The 10,336-nt window shown below is 37.9% G+C and overlaps 1 long non-coding RNA gene across 1 annotated transcript; it reads left to right on the top strand.

The window, feature by feature from the left end:
• Nucleotides 1-808: 808 nt before the first annotated feature.
• LOC144040692 (uncharacterized) lies at nucleotides 809-9,012 on the top strand. The gene is made up of 3 exons (XR_013289796.1): nucleotides 809-958; nucleotides 4,718-4,785; nucleotides 5,607-9,012. It is a non-coding gene; the product is annotated as an uncharacterized LOC144040692 (long non-coding RNA).
• The last annotated feature ends 1,324 nt before the right edge of the window (nucleotides 9,013-10,336 follow it).

Raw genomic sequence — 10,336 nt, 5'->3', positions numbered from 1 at the left:
AATTTTGTCGAAAATGAGTCTTATTTGGTCCCATTCTAAACAGAGTAAAATCTACACTTGGAAGAGAGTAAAATATTCAGAGTAAATTTTACTATTTTTACTGTGTACGAGAGAATTGCATGACAAAAACCTACTAAAGTTTTTTCACTACGAAATTTGAAGTAAATTTTAGAAGGGAATTTTTTTTTTGTACATTTAACTAGTTTATTTAAAAAAAAAGATGCACACGGCTTGAGGAACGAATTTATAATCTTCAACTTGGGAAACTGCCACTATACCATCTGAGCTATGTCAATCCTACTGTTTGCTAATATCCAAAAGACATCCACCAACACTCCATTCTGTGTCCCTGCCTCTTACGTACACAATGAATAGGTTTACTGACACCGTGCTACACCCTAAAAAATGCAGTGTAAAAAGGGCTTTACAGGTATTCTGCTCAATACGACACTTGATATCCTCTCATCGCATTAAAAATAATGTTTTAAAAAGTCATCAAGTAATTATTGTCATTGTTAAAGCTGGTGTAATGACATAAAGAAAAAAACAAGTTAATCATTGCAATTGTCTATGACATGCATGATGGTCAGTTAAAAATGTTTTTTTTTTTTTAAACTTCTGGTTTACTTCTGAGTATTCACTATAGTGTACTCAACCCAGTTTTATAGTAACACCACACACCCATAAACCATAAATGCGCATCATTTCACATCTTCTCCTCCTGCGTCTCGGGCACGCTTTTCCGCTATCCTCTTGTGTCTTCAAGCTAAAGTGTGCATCCTGTCTGTCTACCTGTGGCTCTCAGATCCCTAGGGGACCATTTCCAGGCTTCATTTGTTTGAGGGCTTTCTAATCTGGGGACCGAGACAACCTCAGTCCACTGTGCCCTCGTCAATCATCGCTGGAAAGGAACACGGCGGAGGTGAAGAAGGCACAGAGAGGAGAGGGAAGACTTGAGGTGATAGCATGATTAGTTATCAGGCCAGACTCTTGCCATCACCAGTCATGGCCATCTCTCTTTCATTCGACCAATACCCGTCTGTGTCCCTCGCTGTCTATGCATCCATCTTACCATCTTATCTTTCTGTCCCTTCTCACACATTCCCCTCCACATCCATAGCGCCAGCAATCCCTCTGTCCGTCGGTCTATTTTTCTATCTGTCGGGTTGTCTGACCTCAGCCCCAACGGTGGTCCCTTTTATGACTGCGGACAAATGAGGATGACCTTTTATTGTAAAACAAACACCCATGGCGAGGGATGAAACTGCTAGTGTCTAAATTAGAGAGAACAGAGAGAAGAGCGTGAGAGTTTGAGCAAGGGTCAGAGGCTGAAAACTTTTTGAAGTTCTCATAAAGCATAAAACAGTGTCATACTAGCATGGCCACCGTTCAATAATAAAGTCCCCTACCTGGCTGGAAGGCGCGGACTTCTTGAACGTGCCCCGGACCCATCAGTGTGGGTGCATGAATTATAAATGGCTTTGACAGCGGAGGCCGGAGTAGACAGAGTTATTATTGCACATGAAGGTCCGTTCTGATTTTGATTATTTTTATTCCAGGGGCTCACAAAAGGCCAGCAGACTGTTGGTGAATATTCAAAAAGGGCAGACTTTGATTTGGGCTCTAATAGCCTCTTCAAACAGGTTTGGACAGCCTGGAGGCAGGGGGGGAAGATGGCACTGGTGTTAAAAGACAGGGAGACGGCAGACAAAAACAGGCCAATATACAATTTACAGGTCAGAACTAGCATAGACAAATTTATTTATTTGGAATCCTGCATATGAAATAAATAAAATGTGAAAATTGAGTTGCTGTGTCAAGAGGAGTTCTGTTTAAAATTCTGATCATTACAAGTGGTCTGAAGAACAATGAGGCAACTTCATTGACTCTGGAAAATTAACCATCTACAAATGGAATAATTTGATTTAAATATGTTTTTAATGGAAAAGTGACTACTTCTCAAGATGTTTTAACACTTGCTGCCAAGTTATTGATGTATTAAGCAGACTATTACTGCCTAGTCAAGGTCTGCGTACGTGAAGCCTGTTCTTTCAACAACAAAGTTTAGACTGAATGGACCGCACTTTTTTTGCTTGCAGTCTGGTAGCGCATTACATTCTTAGCCTCAATTGACAACAATTGACAGAAATCTTTGACAGTCAAGTAATCAATTCAGCTATTATTTTGCCCATTCCATCTTCTATCTTTCAGAGCAGGAAGTGGACTTGAGCTCAAATTCTATATATTCAGGTCTGCTGAAACAGTGTTTTGTCTGAATATAGTAGGAATTGATACCAAAGGTAGTGCCTTTTAAGACCACCACCCTGAAATTACTGTTGTAAAATAATATTTTTAAATTGAAGTCTAGCACAGACCACAGACAAAGAAGTTGTTTGCATAATAATCTGGTTTTAATGCAATCTTGGACTTGTACTCGGGTTGGTATAATTTAAATATATTACTTTACCAACATGGAGACCAAACTTTTCTCTCTTTTTTACCCATTTAGAAACATTGTCTAATTGACCAATCAAAATAGTTGGTGACTATGATACATATAAACATACCTGGAGACACAAATAATTACACTGAGGAACACAATTACAGCAGTTTTTGACAAGAATCCAAATCTCATTTCAGTTTTTCTCTATCATGTCAACTTCCCTTTTCCTGGTATTTTTGGAATTCCCTGTTATGGTACTATTGCTACCGTAAAAGCGGAACATTGCCAGGTGAGCTTTGTCTCCGGCACTCAGTGCAAGTGACTTTATATACAACAGCAGGACGGTAACAAGATGCTGAAAATGCAATTTTTTTACAGGCAGCATAAAGGGGATACTTTTACCAAGAACAGTCACAAACTAGAGATTTTGTAAGACTTGGTTAGGATGTCACTCCCTGTTTTAATTGTAAAAAATGAACTTGGCTAGGTCACACATAACAAAATCAGTATTAAAACCAATACTGATTCAGCTTTGTCTGATTATTTTTTTCTTTCCTGCAACAACATTCATTTATTCTTCGTGTTAAATCAGGTGTCCTTTCTCTTATGACTTGACCCCATTTTCTTATATATATTTATATATATTTAGTTTAAAATAAACACTCAATAGTTTCAGAATGGTTGCTATTTGTTTTTCATCCTGCTTTATCTCCCAAGTATGTCCCTCATCAAGTAAAAGCAGAGTATGGTGCATCCCAATCACATCCACTCACTCCTCAACTGTTGCTAACACAAAGCATTTCAAGTCAGGAGTAAAACGTTCATGTGCGGAATAAGACAACCAGCTTCTCAGTTTAAGGCCTGCCTCTTTACCTTGAGGCAACCCTAATTTTAACACAACTAATGGGATATTGCGAGCACTGTTACTGTTATTCTTCCTGTTTTCCTGGTGTTTATGAGTACAAAGCATAACTTGATTGCGGAGGAGATTTACCTTTTTTTTTTGTACTGTAGTTTCAGAGTATGAAACATTTTTATTTGTGTTAGTACAAAAACCTATGGGCCATTTTACAGATTGCTTCATATAGACTATTGTTTAAATCCCAGGTGCCAAACTCAAGACCTGTGGACAAAATTTGTCTTTTCACATCATTTAATGTGGCCTACAAAATCTTTTCCACAATTTTTCATTTACTTCTGTTCAAAAATAACCCTAAAAATGCTAATAACCTAATCTTGGGGAAATTGTGTATTAGTGCTGTGAGATTACAGTGTTCCCTCACTATAATGCGGTTCATTTTTCGCGGCCTCACTCTTCACGGATTTTTTGTGTGCAATTTTGCATGCATTTAATTTGACAGTAATGTACCTATTTTATAAAATTTATGAAAGTTTGACTTTGAACAGTGAGAATGTTTAAACAAGAGAGAAATGTGAGAAAATGTAAATGCCTCGATGAGAAAAGTGTATGCATTTTGTGGTGAGGGGTTTTAGAGCCTTAAAACATTTATAATAAATGTAAAACGTAAAGCTAACTACTTTGCAGATTTCATTTATTGCAGGTATTTTTTGGAACCTAACCCCAGCGGAAAACGAGAGAATACTGTTTTAGGGTTCTAGCATAGAACTTAGGTAAGGGAGACAGAGTGCAACTAACTCACACTCGAGCCCAGACCATAAACAAACTAAGTGGAGCTCACCTTCTGGCTAGCACGGAACAATCGCAAGTTCCATTGGCATTTGAAAAGCCGCACCGACCCAACTTGAACCTAACCATGAAGTTAAAAGCAAAGTAAGCACCAAACATTGATACGATAGCTGTATGCACTGTATACTGTACAGTCTTCAGGGAGCTTAGACTCTTCTTCAACAGTTGACAGTTGAAATCACAGCCTTTTTTTCGCGCTCTCTCTCAGTTTTGTCACAAGAACGTTTTTTAAATTAACCTCTCACACTAACTCTTATTTTGTTCAGTAGAGTCACAAATGGATGACTTCAACACAGTTTTGACAGTTTTGTCAATTCCAAAACTTCCACAAGAGTTTTTTTTTCAAATATTAAATAAATATTTCTGTACATGCAACATACTTTTTGGACCTTATATGTGGTTATTGATGCTTCCAACCGTGAAGTGTCTGTGTTGGGTTTTGTGCTTTACCCAAAGTTGTTTACGTGTGTTTTTGTGTGTGTTTGTGTTCACACTTTGTACGAGTTAGGATGAAGGAGAAGATATAAGCCTGGATTAAGTTCACAGGGTGATTTTTATCCTTGCAGGGGGTCTCAAAAAGGAAAAACGATGGATGCAAGGTGACCCAATCCTGACATAACGCACACAATCACAGGTGGGTAGGAAACACAATTATAAACACACATGTGCACGTTCCCACAAGGGCACACAGAAGTACTCAAATACAAACGTAACTCGCTCATATAGGTGTGTTGATCCCCAAATGGGGATTATAAAGTGCTGATGTTAGGGATGAAAGAAAGACAGCTTTGCTAAAGCTTTTTCTTCATTGTAACGCTGATAACACTAACAGTATTGACAGTAGTTATAATCGGTCTATAAGTTCTTCCTCCTCTTTTTTCTCTCGACTACTCTTTTACGTTGTCCTGAGAGTTTGTGAAAACAAACAAAGACAAACATCAACACAAGCGAACTTTATTTATAGAGCACTCCAAAAAATGCAGTGAAAGCAAAATGCCATACATTAAGATCAAATATAAAACATTAACATAACAATAATAATAATATTGATAATAATAATAATAATGATAAAACAATAATACAAACAATAAGTAAAAAAAAAACCTAATAATAAACACATTTAGTTTTCACATTCCTACTGTCTTGACTTGTCCCATCCTGTGCAGAGAGATGGGGGGGAGTGCAGAACTTTATTTTGTGATCAAACATCATGATTATGAAACAAAAAAGGACAATAGGATGGAAATTAAGTAAAAGTAGAAGAGCAAAATAGTTGGAGTCACGAAGAACTGTATCCGTTTTCACTTTCCCCATCATAGTGATGTGGTTGTGATGGAAAAGCCGATTATTGTGGAACTTCTCTTTGTTCGTGGTTCAGAGACAAGAAAATGTAATTTTGTCATTCAAATCCTTTACCTTCTTTTTCCCGCCCTTCCCCTCCCTGTTACTTTGCAGCTTTGTGTCCACATCTGCACCACTGATCTGATTTGGCCATAGGAGATGGGATTTCCAGTGACTCAGTTTATCCCCGCAATGCTTCAGTGTGACCTTTGTCGCCTTACCCATCCCTTGTATGTGTATGTATGTGTGTGTGTGTGTGTGTGTGTGTGTGTGTGCGTGTGCGTGCGTGTGCGTGCGTGTGCGTGCGTGCATGCATGTGGTTGAAGTGTATGTGTGTGGTTGAAGTGTATGTGTGTGTGTCCGGGGAGTGCAGAAACTCAGGTGCAGACGTGCAGAGACTTCTGCCTGAAGTGGATTCAACACCAAGTTAGTGCTGTTTAAGTTAGTAGAAAGTGAGAGAATCATGATATGAAGGACAGTCACAACTTCCTGTTTTGCTTAATCTTTGAAGTCAAAGTATGAAATGTCAGGTGTTGAATCAACAACTATCAGGAAGTGGGAACTGCAGTCACTAAAATACAATGATGGTATTTTGTCAACAATACACTGGAATCAGTGTTGCCACTGATACCTTGAAAAAAATAACTTCATTACTTTACCGATTAATTTAAAAATATATATATATTTTAGTTACTTTAATGATTACTTAATTAGTTAGTTTACTATAGTTACATCCAGCAGATACTGGCAGCTCTGCTTAGCATAAAAATGACACCTGGTTTTACCACTTAGTTGGAAGTGTATTGACGGATGTGGCAAGTAATAAAGAAACAAATACTTTGGTACATTAGTTAAGTAGTAATTTTGGGTACCGGTATATATACTTTATTGAAGTAGTTATTTTTTAGCTTGCTTCAAACTTCTTTTTATTCATATGCAAATATCTTCACTTTTTAACTCTTTACACTAAAAAACAAAACGTGGACGTAGGGTTATTGAAGATGGATAACACTCTGCCGACAGCACAAAGTGCAAACCTTAATGTTTTTGTTTTTAGCTGACACAAACTCAAAATAGCATGAAAATGCAAATCTTTCTCAATTGCCGTTGATTTGGAATGGTATGGACAAGTGAGTCGCCAACATGCTGAAAATGACGCATACTTGACGTCACTCCCTCAGATGGGCATGTGAAGTTGAAAACTCCCACAATTCCTCACTATCTTCAAGCTGTAAATACCAGAGTCTCCCTTTGTTACGTGTTCCATAATTATCTGTTGAGTGCCTTTAATGAAGACTAGGGTGTTAGGAATCAGGTGTCCTCATTTATTTTATTATTCATTAACTATTATTTTTGTTGTTGCATGCACAATATGTGCGCGAAGGCTCACCGTGGCTGAAAAGTAGGTGCTGTTTATTTAAGTCTTGTCAATTATTAATCACTGCTGCAATTTGGGGGTGTTTAGCGGTAACTCAAAAACAACTACTCTCTGCAATTCTGACACTTTGTAGTTGAAGTATGAGTAAATGTGTACAGCAAGTAACATCTTTTGACATTGAAGAGTAACAAGAGTTTGGACAAAAGTAAGTGTAAGTTACTAAGAAGCACCACTGATTAAAATGTTACTTTTTGCCACTGTTTTGTCCTTACCTTTTTGGTATGACTAATCCTGAAGAAAAAAAAAAGTATCACTTCAATGCTGCTTCATCTTGAATAACAATCTCTTCTCCCACAGGCTCATTTTGAACAACAATTTCTTTCATGGATGGTAATCAGACAGTCACCTAGTACACACTGGTAGACACACACACAAGCACCCCATATGCACGATAATGGCAGTAAGTGATTAGGTTTACAGATGAGGGATCATTTTTGTCCTTTTTCTGGGAAATGGTGATTGCTCCGAGCATTCATTAGCAAATCGCAGGGGTCAAATGATTCAGAGGCAGCACTCGCTCTTTTTTAAAACCACCTTGCGCAGTCCAGGATGAATAAAATGGGGCCGCAAATTAATAGGCATGCCGCTAAACCGGTTCCCCTGATGAAAAGGGATACCATAATATTATGTCCTTGATGTCTGTGGGAGGATTAGGAAAATATGCAAGTGGCAAAATATTATTTTCCAGGGTGCGTTCAGGAGTCAACAGGAACATTTGTGTTAGAGTGTCCGTTGTTTGCACCATCATTTGCGTATGTGTCTGTGAACGTGTCATTGAAATGTGTAATCGCCCTGCAGTCAGGGGGCTGCGGTGTGATGGCTGCAGCCTCTACGGGAGGCTGTGATGGAGACCAGAGTGAGGAAGAAGGAAGAGGAGGAGGGAGGAGGAGCATCTTCGAACTGACAGCATGAATGATACATCATATGATTGTCTTGGACACAGCTTCTCTCACTGACTACCTGCATTGCAGCCTCAAACCTGCCTTCATTTTCAAAAGCTCAGCTGGATCATTTATTACACTTTATTTATTACTGCGAAAATGATAGACAAAGTTTGAAAACTTGTAAAAGTTTGACTTGTAAGGTCATCTCAAATTGGTGTGATTCATGACAGTGGAGCCTTGAAAGTTGAACACACCTGCTGTCATTTTGGTTGATGCTGCTTGACTTTTAAGCTGTTGTAATTTCAAAACAACCGTAAAGTGTCATTTAAAATGATTTAGATTGTTTTTCTGACGAAAGGTTCACACTGAGAAAACCTTTATAAACAACTCCAAGTAGGTTTTAAGTACATTAGGAAGCTAATGTGAAAAATGTGATGTAAGTATTCACTTTTTGAAGACACATATGATTGATAGCAAGCTTTATGTTTTAGCCATTATAATTTCATCTACATGCTATTCATATATGCATCTGAGAGGTAAAATGAATACTGTACAACAACAATAATAAAATAATAATAATCATAATAATACAGTGGTACCTCGAAGTTTGAACACAATTTGTTCCTGTGAAGTGTTCAAAGTCCGAATTGTTCAACTTCCGAAACATATTTTCCCATAGGAAATAATGTAAATGCAATTAATCCTTTCCCACGCTCCAAAAACAAAAAAAATCCTATTTTGATTTATATTTATGTAAAAAACATGAAAAAACATGTACAGTATTTAAACAATAAAAAAAAGAGCTTACCTTTATTTGTTGTGGTGCGATGGCCTCAGTGGATGAAAAATGCTACGTTAATGAATGCATGCTTTAGTTAAGTGCTGAGTTAGTGTATTTTACATATTGTTAGACTACAAAGGGGTGCTGGTGCACTGTTTAGCGTCAGGCACGTTGTTGAACAGCTAAGGGGGGTCTTTGTGCCGGTATTTACGGAAGTAGTTACAACGGCCCGATAATCACCTTCCTAAATCCACTTTGGTTCATAGCACTGTACGTTTTTCTTTTCTGCCACTGGCACTGCTGTCTTTCTTTGGGCCCATGTCGCAGAAAATTGTCGTGGAAAAATCTAAATGCACTCGCGAATGTATGGAGCACCTCCGGGAGTATTCACCCGCTCTGACTGGAAATCAGCAGCGTTTCGTCTCCACTACCGCAACGTGAGCATTCGGCATTGCTCATCTTAACTCGGCTACCCGATTAAGGTAGTTTGGCTTTGTTTGGTTTGCTTCGGTGTTCAAACTCCGAGAATGAGGTCAAACTCTGAGGCATTTTTTTGGTCGAAGTCCGATGTGTACGAGTTCCGAGACGTTCGAAAAGAGGTTCCACTGTAATAATAATAATAATATCAGAGGCAGACAATATTGATGTGTAATAATGACTCAGCATCACTATTTTCATTTGTTCATTATTCACTAGATATTGTTTTACATCATTATTACGACTGTATATTTGTCTCATGATAAATACATTTTACATAATTTCAGGCTGCTTGTGTTACTATTAATGACTACGAACTGCTCTTAATCAAGTCATGATAATTTAATTTTTATGAACAAGTACAAATGACAGATTTTTCTTACTAAAACAGGACATTTTTCTGAAATACTTTTTAAAAAAAAAGAAGTGAAAATTTATAGTACAATATACCCACTACTTCAGGTACCACTGAAGAGAACAGATCTACAGTATGTGTATGTTAAAGTCAGCCTTTGTGTGTCGACCACTGGAAAAATGTATTGCACAATCAAACACAAGTGACATATGAGGTCATATCTAAGTGGATGTATCTAAAATACACTTCTGTTTTATTTGCTATCAACTTGTCGATGACAATCAATAATGTCTGAAGTGCGAAGAAGCCTCCCTTTCCCGTTTCTTTGTGAGCAAAAGGCCGGAATGAACATGTGTCATCAGCGGGATAACAAGAACGGCGTATTTGTTGGATGTAGGTTTCTTTTCAAAAGGTTTGGAAGGCCAGAGAAAACTAGACATGTGAATTATTGAAGAGGCAAGGGATAGGATGGAAGAAGAGTATGAGTGAGTAGCATTTAGAGTTCAGAAAAGAAATGGAGTTATGTGTGCCTCACAGTACGCTTCTTTGAGTGGGACCACAATGAGAAATCTATACAGCCTAACCTTTCTTTGTTTGTCTGGAGTTTTATTGAAATTGACCGATCGGAGGAATGTCCACACCTTCTCATCTGGCCCTCAACTTTAAAACTCTGCTTATTATATTGATACAGATGTAAACAAACTATTGTTAGCTTGTAAACCACTTCTGTCCCCCAGTATGAATGCATGAAACGTTAGTGATTTAAATCAGTTCTCAGAACTTACATGACACCTGTTTAACAGGAGGGGGTGGGGGGATATTTTTTCCCCGCCATGTTGCCCCTATTTTCTAAATTTGCCAATTTGCCGTAGATAGAGACAATCATCTGAAATGACAACATATGAAATT

The sequence above is a fragment of the Vanacampus margaritifer genome, chromosome 20 (assembly GCF_051991255.1).
Source record: "Vanacampus margaritifer isolate UIUO_Vmar chromosome 20, RoL_Vmar_1.0, whole genome shotgun sequence".
NCBI classification, from domain to species: Eukaryota; Metazoa; Chordata; class Actinopteri; order Syngnathiformes; family Syngnathidae; genus Vanacampus; species Vanacampus margaritifer.
The sequence above is the reverse complement of the archived record's forward strand: the minus strand, read 5'-3'. Positions and strand labels throughout refer to the sequence as shown.